Raw genomic sequence first — 19,613 nt, forward strand, 5'->3', positions numbered from 1 at the left:
CTTGGCCATTTCTGCCCAGTGTAAAACTGTTTACAGGCAGTCTTTGCACCAAAGCCCTCCAACAGGCTGGAAGAGACTTTCTCAAAATCACAGCACAGTTTGAGGCTCTTTCTACCCTACCCCTCCTTTCTTCCACCCTCCCTTCACAGGTGTCAGATGCCTACTCTCTCTCTTTTTTATCTTTTGTCGGCATTGCATCCAATAAATTTCTTGCACCTATAGTGCTGCCATCTTGGCATCTGCTTCCTGAAGAACCAACCTAATGCAGAATTCTAAAGAATACTCAATTAATCCAAAATAAGGCAGGGAAGGAAGCAAGAGGAACAAAAAAGCAGATGGGACAAAGAGAAAAAGAGCAAACTGGTAAATCTAAATCCAATCATATAAACAATTATGTTAAATGTAAATGGACTAAATATTCCAATTAAAAAGAAAATTGCCAGAATGGATAAAAATTAAAACGAATCTATATGTTCTCCTTATATGTATAATACAAAGAACAGATAATCTGAAAATAAAAGCATTAAAAAAAAGAGAAAGCGTAAAGAAGCTCGAGTGGCTATATTAACATTATATGAACTAGATTTCAAGGCATAGAGTATTACCAGAAATAAGGAGAGATTTTATAATGATAAAGGAGGCAATTTACCTGGAAGAAATAAAAATAATAAATGCATAAGTGCCTAATTATAGAACATTTTGAAATAAAAATTGACAAAATTATTGAATAAATAGACAAATCCACAATCACAGTTGGAGATTTTTAAGACTGTCCTCTCAATAACTGATAGGACAACAAGATAAAATTAATAGTAAGGACATGGAAAACTTGAACATCACCATCCAGTACACTGAGCTAATTCACATTTATAGAACACCTCCACTAACTACAGAATACACATTCTTTCCAACTGTACACAGCACATTCACCAGGATAGACAATTTGGTGCGCTATAAACAAGTCCCAACAAATTTCACAAGACTGATATTCTACAAAGTATGTGTTCTGACCATAATTCAATTAAACTCAAAGCAATAAGATATTTGGAAAATTCCAAGTATTTGGAAATTGACAACACATTTCTAAAGAACTCATTGACCAAAGAAGAAATCACAGGGGAAAGACAAAAATATTTTAAAGTAAACCATAAGGAAAATGCAACGTATCAAAATTTGTGTGACACATTTAAAGCAGTGCTTAGAGGGAATCTTACAGCTTTAAACATTTATAGTAGGAAATAATAAAGGGATAAGAGCAATGATCCTAAGTTCCACCTAAGAAGCTAGAAAAAAGAGCCAACTAAATCCAAAGTAAGTAGAAGGAAGGAAATACTAATTTTTTTAAAAGAGCAGAAATTGATGAAATAGAAAACAGAAAAATAGAGGAAATTAAGAAAACCCAAAGTTAGTTCTTTGAAAGATTAACAAAATTGATAAATTCCTAACATGACTGATCAAGAAAAATTTTAAAAGAGAGAATACAAATTACCAGTATCAGGAATGAAAAAGAAGGCCTCTCTAGAGATCCTACTATGTTGAAAGGATAATAAGCAACTAAACAACTTTGTGTCAATAAATGTGGAAACTTAGATGAAATGGACACATTTCTTGAAGAAAGAATTTACCAAAACTGACATATGAAATTAAAAATCTAGAGAAGTATATAATAGATATACTTCTCTATATCTATTCAAGTAATTGAATATATTATCAAAATCCTTCCCATAAAGAAAACCCCAGCACAAATGATTTCATGGTGAATTCTAGAACATTTAAGGAAAAAACAATGTTACTCTAATACAAACTTTTTCAGAAAACAGAGTAGGATGCAACACTCCCCAACTCATTTTATGAGGCCAGCATAACCCTGACACCAAAATCTAACAAAGATACTATAAGAAAATTACAGCTCAATACGGACTCCAAAAGCCTTAACAAATATTAGCAAATAAACTCTAGCAATAAAGAGGATAATCAACCTGTTTTACATCATGACCAAATACAGTTTATCTCAGGAATGTAATGCAGCTTTAACACTTAAAAATCGATTATTATAATTTACTGTATTACCAGAATAAAAGAGAAAAACCATGTAGAATTTTAATACATTCAGAAAAGGCATTTGATAACATTCAATACCAATTCATGATTAAAAAAAAAACAACCCAGAAGGGGATTTCCTCAATCTGCAGTTAAAATCATATTAACGGTGGTAAGTCAAATGCTTTTCCCCTAAGGTCGGTAACAAGGAAAAGATGTCCACTCTCCCCACTTCTCTTTACCCTTGTACTACAGGTCGTAAACAGTATAATAAGGCAGGACAAATAAATAATAGGCATAAAGATTAGAAAGGAAGAAATAAGACTCCCATTGTTTTCAGATAACACAATTGTTTCTATACAAAAATCATAAGAAATCTAAAATGGGATAATAGTACCTACCTCATATAGTTGTTATAAGAATCAAATGAATTTAAATTTGAAGCTCGGAACTGTGCCTGACACACGGTAAGCACTATATAAGCATTAAGTAAAATTTTTAAAATACGTCTAAATATAAAATCTGGGAGTGACAATGAGTATAGGTTTATTTGTCAGAAGAGCTTAAAGAGAGCTACTTTAAGGAATAAGATTATGTAGGGTCGGGGGCCCAGGTTATGAAAGATTTCAGGGCAAATAACACTTGGGATGCCTGGAGAATGGCCAGTTCTGACATTTCTAAAATAGAAAGATGAAGTCTGTTACAGTGACACTGTCTACAGATTTACTACTTTAATATGGGATCTATAATGTCTATACAGTTATATAAACAAATCCAGTTGTTGTGTCTAATGAACAAATAATTTGCTTGATCTATAAGTACTCTTATGGCAGACTATCCATGAGAGACACGTACGGAGGGAAAAAAGGCAGTTGGCATAATCGTATTTACAGTAGAATTTAATTTTCAGTGCAAAAAAGATATGCATATATGATAACTGCACTGACCTGTGCATAGAAAAATTTCTGGAAATACTCAAATAGAAGTGTTAATTAATAGTGGAGAGTTCTAGATAGTGGAGTAGAGAGGACTTTTATTTTTTACTTAATATGTTTGGCATATTGTTTGAATTTTTAATAATATTTTTACTTTGTAATTAAAAACATAAAAATCCCTTACTAAAGCAAAAAATATATCAACACTTAAAAGTCACAATGTTTAGAGTCTATTTGTTTTCTAAGTCAAATGAGATGAAAAGGATTCTTCCTTTGTGTTCTTTAAACTAAGGTAGTTTTATTTTCGTCATCAAGAGCATATTCCAGATGTTTTTGCCCCTGAGATCCCTCCCAGCAGCCCCACCAAGTGGAAAGTGGGGAGAATTAAAAACCCAGGTCAGGTCAAAGGTTCAGTCTGTCTTCACTGGCAGGCTCATCAAAACAGAGAGCCCCGAGAAGGCCCCTGCGCCCCTGCGAGCCGGCTTCACCATAATTCATGCCTTCTGACTTCTGAATCAATCCGGGAACTGGTTTCCCCTACTCCCATCCCTGGATGCGTGGAGACCACGGAGAGGACTCTGGATCAGAGACAACCCATTACCACTGGAGGCACAGAATTTTAAGCAGAATGACCTTAGAAAATGTCGAATTCATCTACAGACAACCACTTTCCAGGTAAGGAAACAGAAGTCTAGAGATGTAATTGCCCAAGGTCACAGGGTTACTAAGTGACCACAGCAGGTCAGGATAGCATCCTTTCTGTGATGATGGAGAGAGGGTCTAAAAGGTCCTACTGATGCTGTACCAGGGGCTGTGCCTTCACGAACAGAGTATACCAGAATGCAGGCTTGACCAGGAGCGGAAGGGAGTAATCTTCCTGCCTTTATCACAGACCTTCAAACTGGAGTGCAAACATCAAAAACTGACTCTGTTGTTCATTTACTCTCATTACTAGTGTTCCATAAAATGCATATACACTTTCTCTACAAATAATCCATTAGTATAAAAGAGCGAATGTTTCCTATTTGAGATGTGCCTTCTGGGCACATCATTCAGAGATGCTTTTAGTATATAACTAACACTAATGAAGGTCTCTTGTTAGAATGTTTTCCACATTTTGGTTATAGGCAATAGAAAACCCAGAGATATTTAAATTAATGCAATGTGTACTACTATGCTCTAACATATATTTTTTTTTATAGTGGGAACTATAAATCAGTTTCTAGAGTTTAAGAGGTAAACCAACGATTAGGCTCTGGAATTACTTAGAATCCATAAATCTGAGACTGATTTAATCAAACTGCCTTGCAAACCTGTCCAGAACAGAAAGGCGCCCTTCATTCCTCTCTGCTAAGAAAAGAAAAAAAAAAAATCCCAAAGAACAGTCATGATAGCACTCCCCAAGGTAATGAGCTAAAATCCATATTGGATATGGATAGGCAAACAAGAAATCATTCTTACCTATTTATCAATATAAGTTCTCTAAAACCTCCTATAGGTGGTTATTTATTAACTCAGAATAATAAAATTGTTGCCCTGATTCAACATCACATTTTCCCACTAATAACAGACAAGCTTTCCAACAAATTACTGTAAGTTCCTCGAATGCGTTAGAAATATTCCTTCACTTATACCCTCAAATCTGCAGGAATACATCTTGGGGTTAAGGAGAGGCACACCTATATTTACTGTAAGAAGCTAAAGGAGGATACATAAGTGGCAGCCCCTGGCTAGACATGGATGCTACCCACATTTATTATATTGCCTCCAGCCCCCTCTCAGACACTTCATTACTAATGATTTTCCAACACAAAAGCTTTTTAAAACTTTGATCTTTTGTGAAAAACTCAGTAGGATAATAAAAAGCTTCCAGCTGAACAAACAGACTAGGGCAGAAAGACCATCTCCTTAGCATTTGCCACGGAAAGTATCATCTGCCCTGACTCCACCCTGGTGTTTCATTAAAGTGGTGTCGTTCAAAATATGCAAATGACAGTAATAATCTGAACAAACAAATGAATTAGGTGAGCCTCTATAGGCAACTTACTCAAGGTAATTAAGAATGCTAAGTCAAATAAATTATTATTTTAAACGGCAAGTAAGCTTTAATTAAACTTGATTTCTATACTAAAATGAAACTACTAACTCAACAGAAGGGATCCAGTGTGAATTAAAAGGCAAAGTGTGGGGCTTCCCTGGTGGCGCAGTGGTTGAGAGTCTGCCTGCCGATGCAGGGGACACGGGTTCGTGCCCCGGTCCGGGAAGATCCCACATGCTGCGGAGCGGCTGGGCCCGTGAGCCATGGCCGCTGAGCCTGCGTGTCCAGAGCCTGTGCTCCGCAACGGGAGAGGCCACAACAGAGAGAGGCCCACGTACCGCAAAAAAAAAAAAAAAAAAAAAAGGCAAAGTGTGTCAAGAAGGGAAAAAAAGAATGTACACTCCGACTTTTGATTCACCAGATTAGGACCAGGTATCACTGTGTTTTCACTGGAGCTAGCTCAGAGAGAGGTATTTTTGTGCATGAATTTAGAAGTGATATAAAGTATTTGGGGTGGGCTTCCCTGGTGGCACAGTGGTTAAGAATCCACCTGCCAAAGCAGGGGACACGGGTTTGAGCCTGCGTCCAGGAAGATCCCACATGCCACGGAGCAACTAAGCCTGTGCGCCACAACTACTGAGCCTGTGCTCTGGAGCCTGCGAGCCACAACTACTGAAGCCCGCGCGCCTAGAACCCGTGCTGCGCAACAAGAGAATCCACCACAATAAGAAACCCATGCACTGCAATGAAGAATAGCTCCGCTCGCTGCAACTAAAGAAAGCCCGTGTAGCAACGAAGACCCAACACAGCCATAAATAAATAAATAAAAATAAAGTTCCCTTTTTAAAAAAATTTTTTAAAAAGTATTTGGGGTGCCTATAGCATGAGTGCTTTTTTTTTTTTTTTTTTTTTTGCAGTACGTGGGCCTCTCCCGTTGCAGAGCACAGGCTCCGGACACGCAGGCCCAGCGGCCATGGCTCACGGGCCCAGCCGCTCCGCGGCATGTGGGATCCTCCCGGACCGGGGCATGAACCCGTGTCCCCTGCATCGGCAGGCGGACCCTCAACCACTGCGCCACCAGGGAAGCCCATGAACGCATTTTAAATGGTAAAGATGCTAAGCAAAATTAGAATCAACCCAAACCTAAGGTAATTTCTCTCCAACTAGCATCTCAAACTTTCTCTATCATTAAGAAAGGGAACCCAGCAGACTGTAGCCCACTAGGGATTAAGAGTCCTTCATAGGGGTTAGGGGGACACAGTGACCCACAGTAGAACCTCCACAGCTATGATAGCCACCAACACAAAATACATGTGCATGATGGATCAAACCAATGGGCCCTAATCAATAACCATGGAAATAAAGGTGCCCATAGAGGGAGAAACATCTCCAGAGTTGTTCTGAGATGAACAAGGCTAAAACATGGTCCTATTAAAGTAGATCATACTTGCATATTTAGTCCTACAGAATAACATAATCTTAATAATTACCATCTATTTTGAAAGCGTCAAGTCTTCTCTGAGACTAGACGTATCCACGTAGCTTCCCTTTGTAATGTATTGTCCCAGTAATGTTAATGGGACTCTCACTGGACCCCACCCACCAGCCCTGGCAAGCAGTAAAGCCCTCACAGAACCACCTGTTTTCTTCTCCACATGAAGCAGCTCTCCTGTTTTAGCCTCCTGGGTCTTCCTTCTTCCACCTTCAGCCCAGCGTCCCACAGGAATACACACAACGTGTCCTGTCCCCTCCGCTCCCGGCTTTCTGGGCAGGCAGGATGACCCAGGGCAGGAGTCAAGGAGGAAGCTAAGAACAGGAGCCGGGCGGTGGCGGAACACAGCAGGGAGGGGCCTAAGTCACTACCTCTGGCATCTAGACCCAGTCGCCCTGCCATGCAAGACCTTTTTCACACAGTTTCCCTAAATAGTCTGCCCTCAGGACGACCCTAGGGACACTATTGAAATACTAATGGCAGTGGCAAGGAGTCGGTGTCAAGCCTGTGTTCCAAGGAGCAGACAGAGCTCCAGACTACTGTATTTTCTCCTCTGTACTTGTGCCTTCACTCTAGAGAGGTAATCGTGCAACTGCTGACTCTGCAACTGGGGAGGGAAGAACTCAGGAGAACTGAAGAGGCCAGTGTGTCCCTCTCCTTCTACCTGCTCCCGCCCCTGGCCAGAATTGGATTCATTCATCCAATAACCACCGGGCACTGTTGACATGTCAGGCCCTACACTGTGCTCAGGGCACATAGCAAGACACCATTCTGTTCCCAAGCTGCCCACGTTCCACAGTCAGGTGAGACACGCGGGCAAGCAATTACAAAATAACGTGCTGGAAACGGATGGAACGGGAACATCGGAGGAGTGAGAAGGTCGGGGGAGGGAACAGAGGAAGCTGCCCGTGCCCGAACATCAGTCCCATTGGAATGTGTCTGCTCCTCTGACCCGCCAGAAGGGGAGCTGTGCATGACACGCCAAGAGCTTTGTCTCTCGCATTAGAGCAAAAATTCCAAGAGTGCTGGGGCTTGGTGTGCCACGAGGGCTCAAGAAATATTTGCTGAGTGAATGAAATGATCTAAGGATTCGAATCTGCCCCTGGGACTTTTTGGACAGAATCTCGGATCTGTCCAAGGAGGATCTCAGAGGTCATCTAATTGTCCAACCTTCTAGAATTTATAGACAAGAGACTTCTTTGAAAATGTTTGCACAGCACAGCAGAGTTGCCCAGAGGAAGTGTGCTGGGCCCATGAAATGTTTGCAGGTGAGTGGATAAAGCGTGCAGATCTAGTCAACGAACAACTGTTCAGCAATAAAAAAAAAAAAAAAAGAACTACTGACACATACTATACAATGGATGAATTTCAAAAACAGGATTCTCAGGGAAAGAAGCCAGACACAGAGACCACATAGCATATGGTACCACTGATATGAAGCGTCCAGAAAAGGCAAATTTATAGAGACAGAAAGTAGACCAGTGGTTGCCTGGGGCTGAGGTGGGGTAGAACAGGATTAACTGTAACTAGGCATGAGGGTTCTTACTGGGAGGGTGAAACTGTTCTACAACTGGACTATGGTGACAGCTGTGCCACCTTGTAAAGAGACTCACTGTACACGTGAGATGGGTGAATTCTATGACATACAAAATATACCTCAAAGTTGTTTAAAAAGTTTTGCAAGAGGAGTAGTAAGTTATACGTTTACCCTCATGCTGGTATGAGGGGGCTGCTATGTTGCAGACAAAAACAAAGAAGCCCAGGGCTTCCCTGGTGGCACAGTGGTTGAGAGTCCGCCTGCCGACGTGGGGGACATGGGTTCGTGTCCCGGTCCGGGAAGATCCCACATGCCGCGGAGCGGCTGGGCCCGTGAGCCATGGCCGCTGAGCCTGCGCGTCTGGAGCCTGTGCTCCGCAACGGGAGAGGCCACAACAGTGAGAGGCCCGCGTACTGCAAAAAAAAAAAAAAAAAAAAAAGCAGCCCAGATTTGAAAGCACCCCCCATCTCCTAACCCCACCCTCAGAGCCTGCCATTCCTCTTTCTAAAAAGTCTGCTTGTAAACAGAAAGCAGATTCTTGGTTGCCAGGGCTGCTTCACGGGGATGTGGTTTCCTTACAGGGTGTTGAAAAAGTGCTGGAACTAGATAGTGCTGACGGTTGCAAAACATTATAAATGTACTTACTGCCACTGAATGGTACCTTTCAAATGGTTAAAGTGGTAGATTTCATGGTATGTGTATTTTACCACAATTTTTTAAGTCTACTTCTTCTTTTTAAAAAGGCCATGTTTGAGGAACATTTTCACATTTCCCTTTCCTCTGCCGAATCCATTCCCCAGTAGCCACAGAGGGGCCAGCTCCTGTGTCCCCAGACACCTCATATCAGGATGTCTTTTCCAGGTGACAGTGTAACTCTAAGCAATTTGTTTGCTGCATGCTCTCATCACCTTTCCCCGGCTTGGCAAACGTCAGACGTTAATGAAAAGAAATCTGGGCTTGGTTTGCGGGTTAATCCTGCCCACTTGAAACTGGCTGGCTTCGTTCAAAACAACACACAAAGGGACGTTCCCAAAGCCGTCAGGCCATCTCTTGAAGGGTTGCTACTGGGCTCCCTGGCAGCACAGAAGGGCGGCGACGCCTCCTGGCACGTATTTAGCCGCAGCGTATGACGACACACTTGCTGCTCGGTCAGAAATTCTGCAGGTTCACGAAGCTCTAGAACTCCCTGCTTCCACAGGAGCCAAAAGCAGCGCCAGCCTGGCCTGGAATCACTCCCATATGGTTCCTACTGCAAATGCCCTAGGTCACTGGGAGCAGCGATGATTCCTGGATTACTTCTTGCACCAATATCACTGGCTTCAGTATTCCTATCAGACAATCTGTAAGGTGTGTTAAAATATTCTTTCCTTTTTCCCCAACACGACAACAGCTGCTAAAGCATTTAGCCCAAGGATTTAGAGCTAGAACCAGGGTATAAATGTGCTCGGGGTTCATATGTTTGATTGGTGTACATAGGAAGTAAGAATTATCAGCTGTAAAGGATTTTCTACCTCAAAGACGACATCAAGCTGATACTCTCACTTTGGAATTGCTTAAAATATGCCTGGTATAGAATGAACTAGGAAATAAAAAAAGAACCTTCGGGTTTCCAACTGTGAAACGGTACTTGGAGAGCAAGTGCTAAATGCCAGACGTCTAAAAGCCCTCCTCCGAGGAAATACTTCCTTACTGCCAGCCAAACATCACAGGGACACACTGGGGCTGAATTTTTAAATTGTGTTTTTTAGACACTGGATCATTTTCTGACCATTAAAGACAATCACAGCCAAACCTAACAATAAAAGTAACTGAATCTCATGCTCGAGAAGCACACAGCTGATTCACGGTGAGGTGTAGGAGAGGAAGGGGGCAGGAAGTCCAGGAGCGATTTTCCCTCCGCGTAAAGCAGAGCCTGCCTTCACAGTGGAGAAGCCCGGGATGGAAGCGTGCTTTCACTTCCCGACTGCCCTGTTCTCTAGGGCCCACGCTCCCAGGTGGCACCTGAAAACCATCAACAGGTGTTAGACGTTTAACCCGGCCTCTGACCCAGGACTCACAGGCCCAGCTTAGGACATTGAGATGAGGTTTCCAAGAGAGGACAGGGTGAGGCCACATCCATTCTGCCCTTGGGAGACTGTGCCTGTTCCGAGTCTCCCAGGGCACTGGGCGCACACAGGGCACCCAGACTTTCCCGGTGGTGCACAATGACCAACAGTAAAATACAGCCTAACTTGGGGAATATGCAAGACACTTTTTGCCTTGCGTTTACACCAACTGCATTCAACCTTAAAGATACCACACTGACCCGACTTCGAAGGATTTACAAGCTAATGGCAAAACTACTAGCAGCTGTTGGAGATAAGCTAGCCAACCACTTGGTGTCAGAGCAAGGTCTATTTCTGCAAACATTTCATGCGTACAGCTTTTGAGATTGAGTTGGTGGTCACAGAGAAGGTCTGCACAGATTGGCCTTTAAAGAAAAGAGACCCTCATGTGGGAGCCTTGGGTAACTTAATTTTCTGAGCATCTGCATTCTCATCTATAAAATGGGAATTCAGGGCCACAATCTCAAACACATGAGATGCCTGCAATGGAATATATTCACACTAAGTGGGATAAAGAGAGACTATAAATAGCCTCCTGTCCTTAAGAGTAGAGTCTACATTTCTTCTTAGCTCAAACGAGTGACATCATCCCTGTCTTATTCTGTTTCCCTTACTCCTCTTATCCAATTATTGTTTTACATCCTATATTTCCTGACAGTGCCTCTCAGACCTGTCACCTTTTCCGAGTCTATATTCACCCCAGCAAGGCCTTATCATGGCATGTGAGACCACCGTCATACATTCCTAGTTCAGGTGCAGCCTCCCCAAACTATCCTGCGCTCTTCAGTCAGGTCATTCTCATGCATAATCACTGTGCTGACATCAAAACTCTAAAGACAAGGCAGTGTCCACGGGACCGAGTCCAGACTCCTGGGCTTAGATTCCTGCCCATTTTCCCACGTCCCCATCCACAGATTCTCTGCTCCACCCAAACTGATTCCTCAAATGCCTTGAACTTTACCACCTCTGCAACCTCACCCCTACAATCCCATGGCCTGGGGGCAGAGTGTGTTCTACAAAACGGTCACAACAGTATCTCCCACCCCATCTGCTCTTCCCACACTGTGACTTTAATGTGTCAAAGGTTGCGCCTAGGGCTTCCCTGGTGGCTCAGTGGTTGAGAATCTGCCTGCTAATGCAGGGGACATGGGTTCGAGCCCTGGTCTGGGAAGATCCCACATGCCGCGGAGCAACTAGGCCCATGAGCCACAACTATTGAGCCTGCGCGTCTGGAGCCTGTGCTCCGCAACAAGAGAGGCCACGACAGTGAGAGGCCCGCGCACCGCGATGAAGAGTGGCCCCCGCTTGCCACAACTAGAGAAAGCCCTCGCACAGAAACAAAGACCCAACACAGCCAAAAATAAAAATAAATAAAAAGAAGGCTCAACATAAAAAAAAAAAAACAAAAGGTTGCGTCTATATTCCCTCCCCTTGAACCTGGGTGCACTTGTTACTGTGACCAAAGTGGCAATGGATGACTCACAAGGTAGGTCATAAAACGGAAGGCACTTCTGCCTGGCTCTCTTGGGACACCAGCTCTTGTTGCCCAGCCTCCATGCTAAGAGGGAGCCAAGCAGCCACGTGGAAAGGCCGTGTGTAGGTGCTCTGGTCACTCGCTCCAGCTCATCCCAGCTGACAGCCAGCATCAGCTGACAGACATGCAGCCTTCGGTTGATTCTAGCCCCCAGCCATCCTCTGAGCTGCCCCAGATGGTCCTAAGCAGAGTGGAGACAAGCTCTTCTCTCCCATCCCCCTGCCCCAATCCCCACTATGCTCGATCCAAATTGCAGATTCATGAGCAAAAGAAAAGAGTATGATTGTTTTAAGTGACTACATTGGGGTGCTTTCTTGTGTAGCAATAGGTAACTGGAATAGACTAAAATGCCCTCCCCTTCTTTTTGGCTGTCTCAAATCCTCCCTGGCTTTCAAAAGCTCAGTACAGGTCTCACCTCCTTCATGATGTTAAGTGATTTCTGTCCCTCTCTTGTTTGAAGCCTGAATAGCACTCAGTAAAGACCTACCATAATGGACCATCATCTCCTTAAGAGAGAAGGCCATGCCGATGTTTTCTTGGGAACCATTTCCTATCATCTCTCAGAATATCTTACAATAACAGATGGTCTATATATACACTACATGGATAATTAATTTTCTAGCCTCCAGAGTAAAATGCACACAGTAGGTACTTCATACATGATACAAACGATGACAAGTGTTTAATACAAAAAAAACAGGAAAAGAAAAACAATGGTTTTTAAATGGAGGATCAGGTAGTTGTAGGAAATTCAAACCTTTCAAGTCTTCAAACTGCCTTTCTACTGAGTAAAGTAGACGCTTTATAAATGAACAGTTTTAAGTTCAGGAGCGTTTGTGTTTCCAGCCAAACACACACGTAGATTTGGATGTCTCTTTGGGAACGGTTCCTTTGTTAATAAACGCTAAATGGGCATTTTGAGAAGTGGTAGTAACCATCCATGTTCTATGGTCCTGTAATTTGCTCAAGGATAATCAGAGCACGGGAGGGTTTAGAAACAGGCAGAATGTTTCCTGTCGAATAACCATCTGTATCAGGACCTCTTAACCTGGGGATCATGAACACTCGATGGTTGTCACTGGATGGGCTTCATGCCCAAAATTATATACAAAATTTTGTGTATATTTGCATTCTTCTAAGGAGAGGGTCCACAACTCTCATCAGATTCTTAATAGTTGCGGAAACGTGGTTAATTCTATGTTTTATCTTAACACATTTGCTTTTAACTCTTATTCAAAGATTCTGCTAAAGGGGGAGCCCTGGGCAAGCAATGGGGAAACACCGAGGCCGCTTTGGCTCTGCCACTGCCTCGCATGGTGGCCTCGGGGAAATCCTTATAAGCACTTTGAATCTGCTTCTGGATCTACCTCTCAACTGTAAAAACAGTTAGAAGCACTAGAGCTACCAAAACATCTCAAGAGAGTTTCCCTGAAAAGGCCTAAAGAGGAAGGAGAAGGCTGCTTCATGTGGTGTTTTTCCACTGGATTTTCTTTACTATAAAAGAACAATAATATTAATTTTGGTTAAAATATACATCTGTATTTACAACTGTTTACTTAATAAATATTAAGAGCCTATGATGTGACAGCCACTGGTTATGAACTTTCCACTCAGTCCTTGAAGACTTGGCAATTACTGAGTAGACCACCCCAACACTGCACGGAAGTCTAGACGATAAAGTGGACCATAAAAATATAAAAAACTAATCGCACAGGGGACCAAAAAATCAAGGGATTCATCATTAAGTGGGTAGAATAGGGATGACGCAAGAGATGTGGTAGAAACAGAGTACTACGAACCAGGTTGATTTGGCTGGTCTGTCCTACCAGCTGGGTGTCCACTTGTTCCTCCGCCTTCCAGAACTGCATGCTCAGTTAAGAGAATAGCTTTCCTCCTTAGAGGAAACTCTTTCTTTAAAGACATAGAAGTAGCTACTCTCCTTCTCAGAACCTCTGAACCAGCTCTCATAGGAATAGAGAGTCAGAAACAAAAAGCAAGCAAACAGACACTTAATGGAACAGAAGACATATGATGAATCATTTGTACCCAAGGATAATCTGAACATAATTCTCCTCATGCTCAAGGGTTTCCATGCGGGAAGTAAGATTTTACAAAAGCTTTGAATTACAGATAAAACACAAGACAAAGTACTAAAAAAAAAACAAAACCCAACAGGTTGTCAACACTTAAGAGGATGAAAAATATGACATTGATTATTCCATCGTTTCTTGGTCCCCTTAATGTATTTTTTAACTTTTACATTAATACTTATTACTAACTAACTATATATGTATGACTTAACCTCTTGAATTAGACAGTCACCTTCTTGGGCCCAATGCCCATATGTTATATTTTTTGCATGTCATTTGAATGATGATGTGCCCCTACTAAATATTCAATAACTATTCTATGAATGAGTAAATAAAGTTTCTTCCTAAAGCCTAGAATGTTGGTAAACTCAGTGACCTGGCTTTATAAGGAAGCTGAATCATTTCTTCTAACTTACCACAATTAACATCTATATTTCTTTCATTAAAAGTAAAAGTATAAATGGAGACACTCAGTTTGTTGCTGATAATTTGAGGTACGACATGGAGCTCTACACGAGAAGGGGCTTTTTTCTCCTTGGTGTGTGGGGATCAGGTTAAAGGTTAGGAGATAATCTTATTTATGGCCCACATTTGAAAACTGTGGTTAATTTGTGCTTAAGAAAAAATAAGCGCAGTAAAGAACAACATATGGTACAAGTAAATTGGGTTTGGTTTTCCTCCTGACCTCCCCCACGAGTGCGTGTTTGGTGTACTGTGTATACCATACCTTTCTGGACTTTAGATAAATTCGCACACGTGTGAACAAAACGTCTAGGGCAGAGAAAGTATTTGGGGTGCACAGTTTCTTCAAATTGTATCAAAAATGTATATATAAAGTCTTCTGGAATCACCTCCAGAACAAGGGAGACCCTACAATAAAAAAACATATCTATGGGGTAAAAAGAACTAAACATGGTACTCATCACCAGTATGCTTAGAAAGATGTTAAGTTTATTTAAGATCTTCACTTTATACCACACATGAGATTCCTTAGACAAAACTGCCTCTGGATTCTTTCTTTCTCTTGGTCATAAATCAAATATCCAAAAGCTGATGTATAATAGTATGTTACTTCATTTTCTCTAAGTCAATCACTTTAGAAGGAAAACAAAATGCAGGGCAAAAGAAGGTGGGAAATGGTAGATTATCTTTCACCCTAATTTCCCAGTGCATTTAGAGGTTGGATTATTTGATCATCTTGGTACCACGGACCATTACCAGGACTTTGATCTCCCTACAAAGTGGGCGGAGAATGAAATGGGGAAGAAATTTTTGAGGAGGATGGTCTTTCACATCATGATTTGTACAGAGAAATAAACACATCTCATCTCTCAGGAAACCAGAGGGAAGACCCTCCAATGATATGTATGTAGGAAATAATACGTAATAGCATGAAAGGCTATTAAAAACAGCCATCTTGTGTACAAAGTGTTCTTTTCTTAAGTATCTCTTGATTTTTCACCTCAGGGTCTTAGAAGAAGCCTGACTGGCACAGTAGGCGCTTCATGTTTGTTGAGTTTAACTCGCTGCTAGAGATCCCAACTTCTTCACAAACGTCAGTGAGAATGAAACACTACACCGCATTTGGGCTGCTGCCCTCCAAGTAAATGCAAGTATTTTTCTCACATATATTGCATTCAAGCGGATGGAAACTGGCGGGGTTTTTTGGTTGGTTTATTTGGTTATCAGTTTGTCTATCTGGTTGCTTGGCTGGTTTGTTGATGATATTGCTTTATCACAGGACAGCAAGAGAGAGACACAATGTGGTACAAAATCATGAGGTTTAAAGTCAGATAAAGTCAGAAAAGACTAAATGCTAACTCCTTCACTTTACTAGCCATCCAACCTTGGGCAAGTCCCTTAATCTCTCCAAGTCTCAGATTTCTTACTTATAAAATGGGTTAATAATCCTTACTGGCCAGGGTTATGAGGAGGATGAAATGAGACAATATATATATGGTGCTTACTTAGCATAATGACAAACCCACAGTAAGCATTAGGCATGCAGCTAATCTTATGTTTATTATTATCACCTCATTAAGTCATAGTTAGGATTAAACAAAATAATATATAGAAGCACTTACCATGGTTCTTGACATATAATGAATGCTAATGCTCATGTTCTAGAAGGACACAGTTTAACACACGATATGAGCCATCTTCCTTTCATACCCCATGGGGTTTTCACATGACCGTTCTCTTGGCCACATGTTTTGTGCCATTGAGCACATATAGGTCTATTTCGGGCATATATCAAACACTTGATGAATCTCTCACTCGGATTTAACTCTAAAAAGTGCTTCCCAGTTGCCAGAAATCACAAGATATAGAAAAAAAACATCAGAAAGTTCAGATCAGGAATAAGAATGCTGGTAAACGTTACTACTTTGATGTGACACTTCTGGACGTTGAAAGCACTAGCATCAAAGATGCTCCCACGTAGCCATGAGCTATTTCCAGCCCTTCTCGCATTTCCTGGCTCTACCTGGGTGAGATATGTGCACATGAAAGCAATCTGTCATTCATGCCACTCAAATAATTATGGCCTAAGTGATCTCCTGTGTCACATCCTCAAGTCTCTTCACGTGACTCATCATTCAGCTGGACAGCAGGAAGCGCTCCATTTGGGGGAGGAAGTCAAAAGGATGCCATGCCTCAGGACAATACCCCTCCTACCCAAGCAGTGTTATTATTCTCAACTGCCAGGCAACGCCCAAACAGAGCATGTTTAATCACACCATCAGAAAGGAAGATCGGGGCTGTGAGCTTACACTAGTGTCTCACATCTGAGACATCATGTAACAAAGAGCTACAACCAAGGGCCTGTTCCACCGACCCCATAACCCAGGTGGCTTCTGGTGATTTCAAAGCACCAAAGCTCCAACCTCAAAGCACAGAGACCTAATCCCCCTTCAGCTTATTCTGGCGTATCTCTCGGGAGTGATAGTCATTGGTGTGGAACTCAGTGTAGGTGGCAGAAGTGCGTGTGTTTTGCACATATTTATGCAGACATGCATGTCCACATATGAGAAGTTTGGAGGCACCCAAAGAAAGCTACTGTGAAAAGTTTTGTTGCCAAGATTGTTTGCTATTTATCAATTTGCATTTTTCAAATAAGCCGAGTCTGCCCCCAGATGGGACATCTTTCATTGCAGGGAGAGTATATTTCCATTACTATGGGTCAGGAGTTACCCCACCTTCCACTTCTATTCAGAAGGTCCGGAACGGCCAGAAAGATCACCCTCATTCAAGGTCAGAGTTTGGAAGAAAGATGCTCAATCTCATCCTCTTTCCAGCTGTGGAGCCACATTCTAATCTGAAAATGAAAACCTCAGAGCAACGAAAACCTGGCTAGCCTTAGCTCTTTCATGACCCCAACCTTCCACTGCCACTGAGAATTTGACTTTTGAACCGGAAATGGATAATGGTTAAGAGATATTATTATTAAAGAATTGTGTGGGTTTTTAAAGCAATTTATCATTGTATATTTATTTATGTATCAATAAGGGTAAGAGATCAATTTATCATAAACATTTAGAATGTATTCTAATGATTTACACTCATAAAGCGTATTTAATATCAAGTTATATATCTAAAGTTGTTATCATTTAATGAAATTCTTTCACTCCGTGTTTACCTATGGGCTAGACACTCAGACACTCTTAACAATACAAGCTATGTTTTATCTCATTATATAGGTGAGAAAACTGGGGTGCAAACCTCTGGCTCAATATCACACAGCCAGGAAGCAGTAAAATCTCATTTGACCCTAGTCTGTCTGACACCCAGGCCATGTGCTTTCCACCCGAGAAACTGCCCCCCTCTATTCATTTATGAGCTTGCATATTAGGATGGGACATGTCTGCAGCTTGAGGAACAATGAAGCAATGATATTCTATAAATCACTTCGGCAATACATCACTAATCCAGGTCTCTTGTACAGATCTCCTAATCAATCTGAACGCAATGAAGGGCTGCGCGTAAGTCACCTCAGCCACCCAAACACATGTGACGTTTATTTCATACATCACGAGTGTGCACAGCTCACTCCTTCGGGTTGATTACCCTTGCTTGAGACGCCATGCTAAAAAGGGTGGCCCTATGGTTCCCCAACCTTTGCCAGAGAAAAAGCACCAGGGGAAGGCGAGAGGGGGTTTCCAGTAACAAGGATATTGACGTCAGTAAACACTCAGAGCTAGCAATTTGGAGCAAGGGGGAAAACAGAAGAACAACAGAATTCCAGAACACATCGGTGCCATTCAGGGTGGCGGTAAAAACTCCTACTCAGCTCAGAAGCCTCTGAGGGAATAAAGTCACAAACTCCTAAGGGTGACATAGTCATTATGTTTGGTAAAATATTAAATTTTGTTTTCCTCTAAGAAAAAAATGCAAGTAGAACATAAATTTACAAGAATTACTTTCAAAGATATTTATGTTTAAAGGAAGGATATTTCCTTTACTGAAAACCAATCTTTTGAAGAGTTTCTCAATTCCCGTAGAGGTTAAAAGCTGTTTGGATTTTTTGTTTGTTTTACAAATAAACATCTATTCACACGGGGATTACTGTACATTTAAAAAGGTTTCCAAGCTTTTCTGGAAGGGGATCTCAGTAACTTCTGTTGGCCTGTTTACCAGCACCCTTCACCACCACGTTAGCATTAGTCTCCAAATCAAGTGTTTAATTGAGTAGTTCTCTTCCTCCACCTTCATAATGTACACCTGTCTGTTCTTTTCTTTTTTTTTGGCGGCACCACGTGGCATGTGGGCTCTTAATTCCTCAAACAGGGATCAAACCTGTGCCCCCGGCAGTGGAAGCGTGGAGTCTTAACCACTGGACCACCAGGGAAGTCCCTATACACCCTGTCTTAAACACTCCTTCCTCTGAGGTTTTTGAAGCTGCCTCTGCTGTCTTCCACACATGGTTTGATCCTGTTTTTCTAGAACCACTGATGGGCAACACATTGAGCACCTGGAAATGATCAGGTCCAGGCACGAAAGTAGAATTACTTCAACTCTTTACCCAGGATTTTTAGCTTCAACCCTAACAAGACAATCCCACAACAAGTATCTGATCTGTAAAGAGAACGAGGGACCTTGTACAGAATGCCTATCGTTGATCTGGCCAAGAAAAACAGCATGTGATATAATTTTAAAATGCATTCTCCCCTTTAGTTTTCCCCTAATAGATAAGGATGAATTACTGCTGGGAACTGTGTTTTGCAGCCAACAGATCCAGCAACTAACTAACTTGGGCTTAGCTTCCTGAAGGAGCATCTCACTGGTATCAAAAGGATAAAAACAACACTAACTGGATGAATTAATTTCCAGAAGTGGTAGACAACAAAATGTCTTTTAAAAAGTTTTGCTTTATAGTAATATGTCTTTAGGGATGTGTAACTGGGGCATAGTTCAAGGGAAAGAGATTAGAGGAAAAAAAATAGTGAATGAAATGTCTTGAGGAAGAAAAACATAAAGCAAGTCAGGAAATGTTTTTCCAGTCGTAAATGCCTGGTCACAAAATATATCTCAAACAAAAACTTGGAAAAGCTATTTTAACACATCTAGCAAAAAAGGAGACATTAATTTACAAAGAGCTCTTACAATCTTAACTGTAAATACAACCCAACAGACTACTAGACAAAGGATATGAACCAGCCACTCAGAGATTAAAAAAAAAAAAACAACTGCCAAGGAATATTTTAAAAGATGCTTTCTCTCACTCATGACTAAGGAAACAAAATAATAATAAGACCCCTTCTTTTTCCCCAGCAAATTTTTTAAACTTTGAAATTAGTGTTGAAGAAATGGTACACAGTATACTCATACACTGAGGAGAGTACAA

The 19,613-nt window shown here is 41.6% G+C and overlaps 1 protein-coding gene across 6 annotated transcripts in view; it reads right to left on the reverse strand.

Moving 5' to 3' along the window:
• Nucleotides 1-19,613, reverse strand: part of RAPGEF4 (Rap guanine nucleotide exchange factor 4) — a 317,781-nt gene that overhangs the window by 198,627 nt on the left and 99,541 nt on the right. The gene's annotated exons all lie outside the window — the stretch shown is intronic.

This window comes from Globicephala melas, chromosome 7, assembly GCF_963455315.2.
Source record: "Globicephala melas chromosome 7, mGloMel1.2, whole genome shotgun sequence".
Taxonomy (NCBI): Eukaryota; Metazoa; Chordata; class Mammalia; order Artiodactyla; family Delphinidae; genus Globicephala; species Globicephala melas.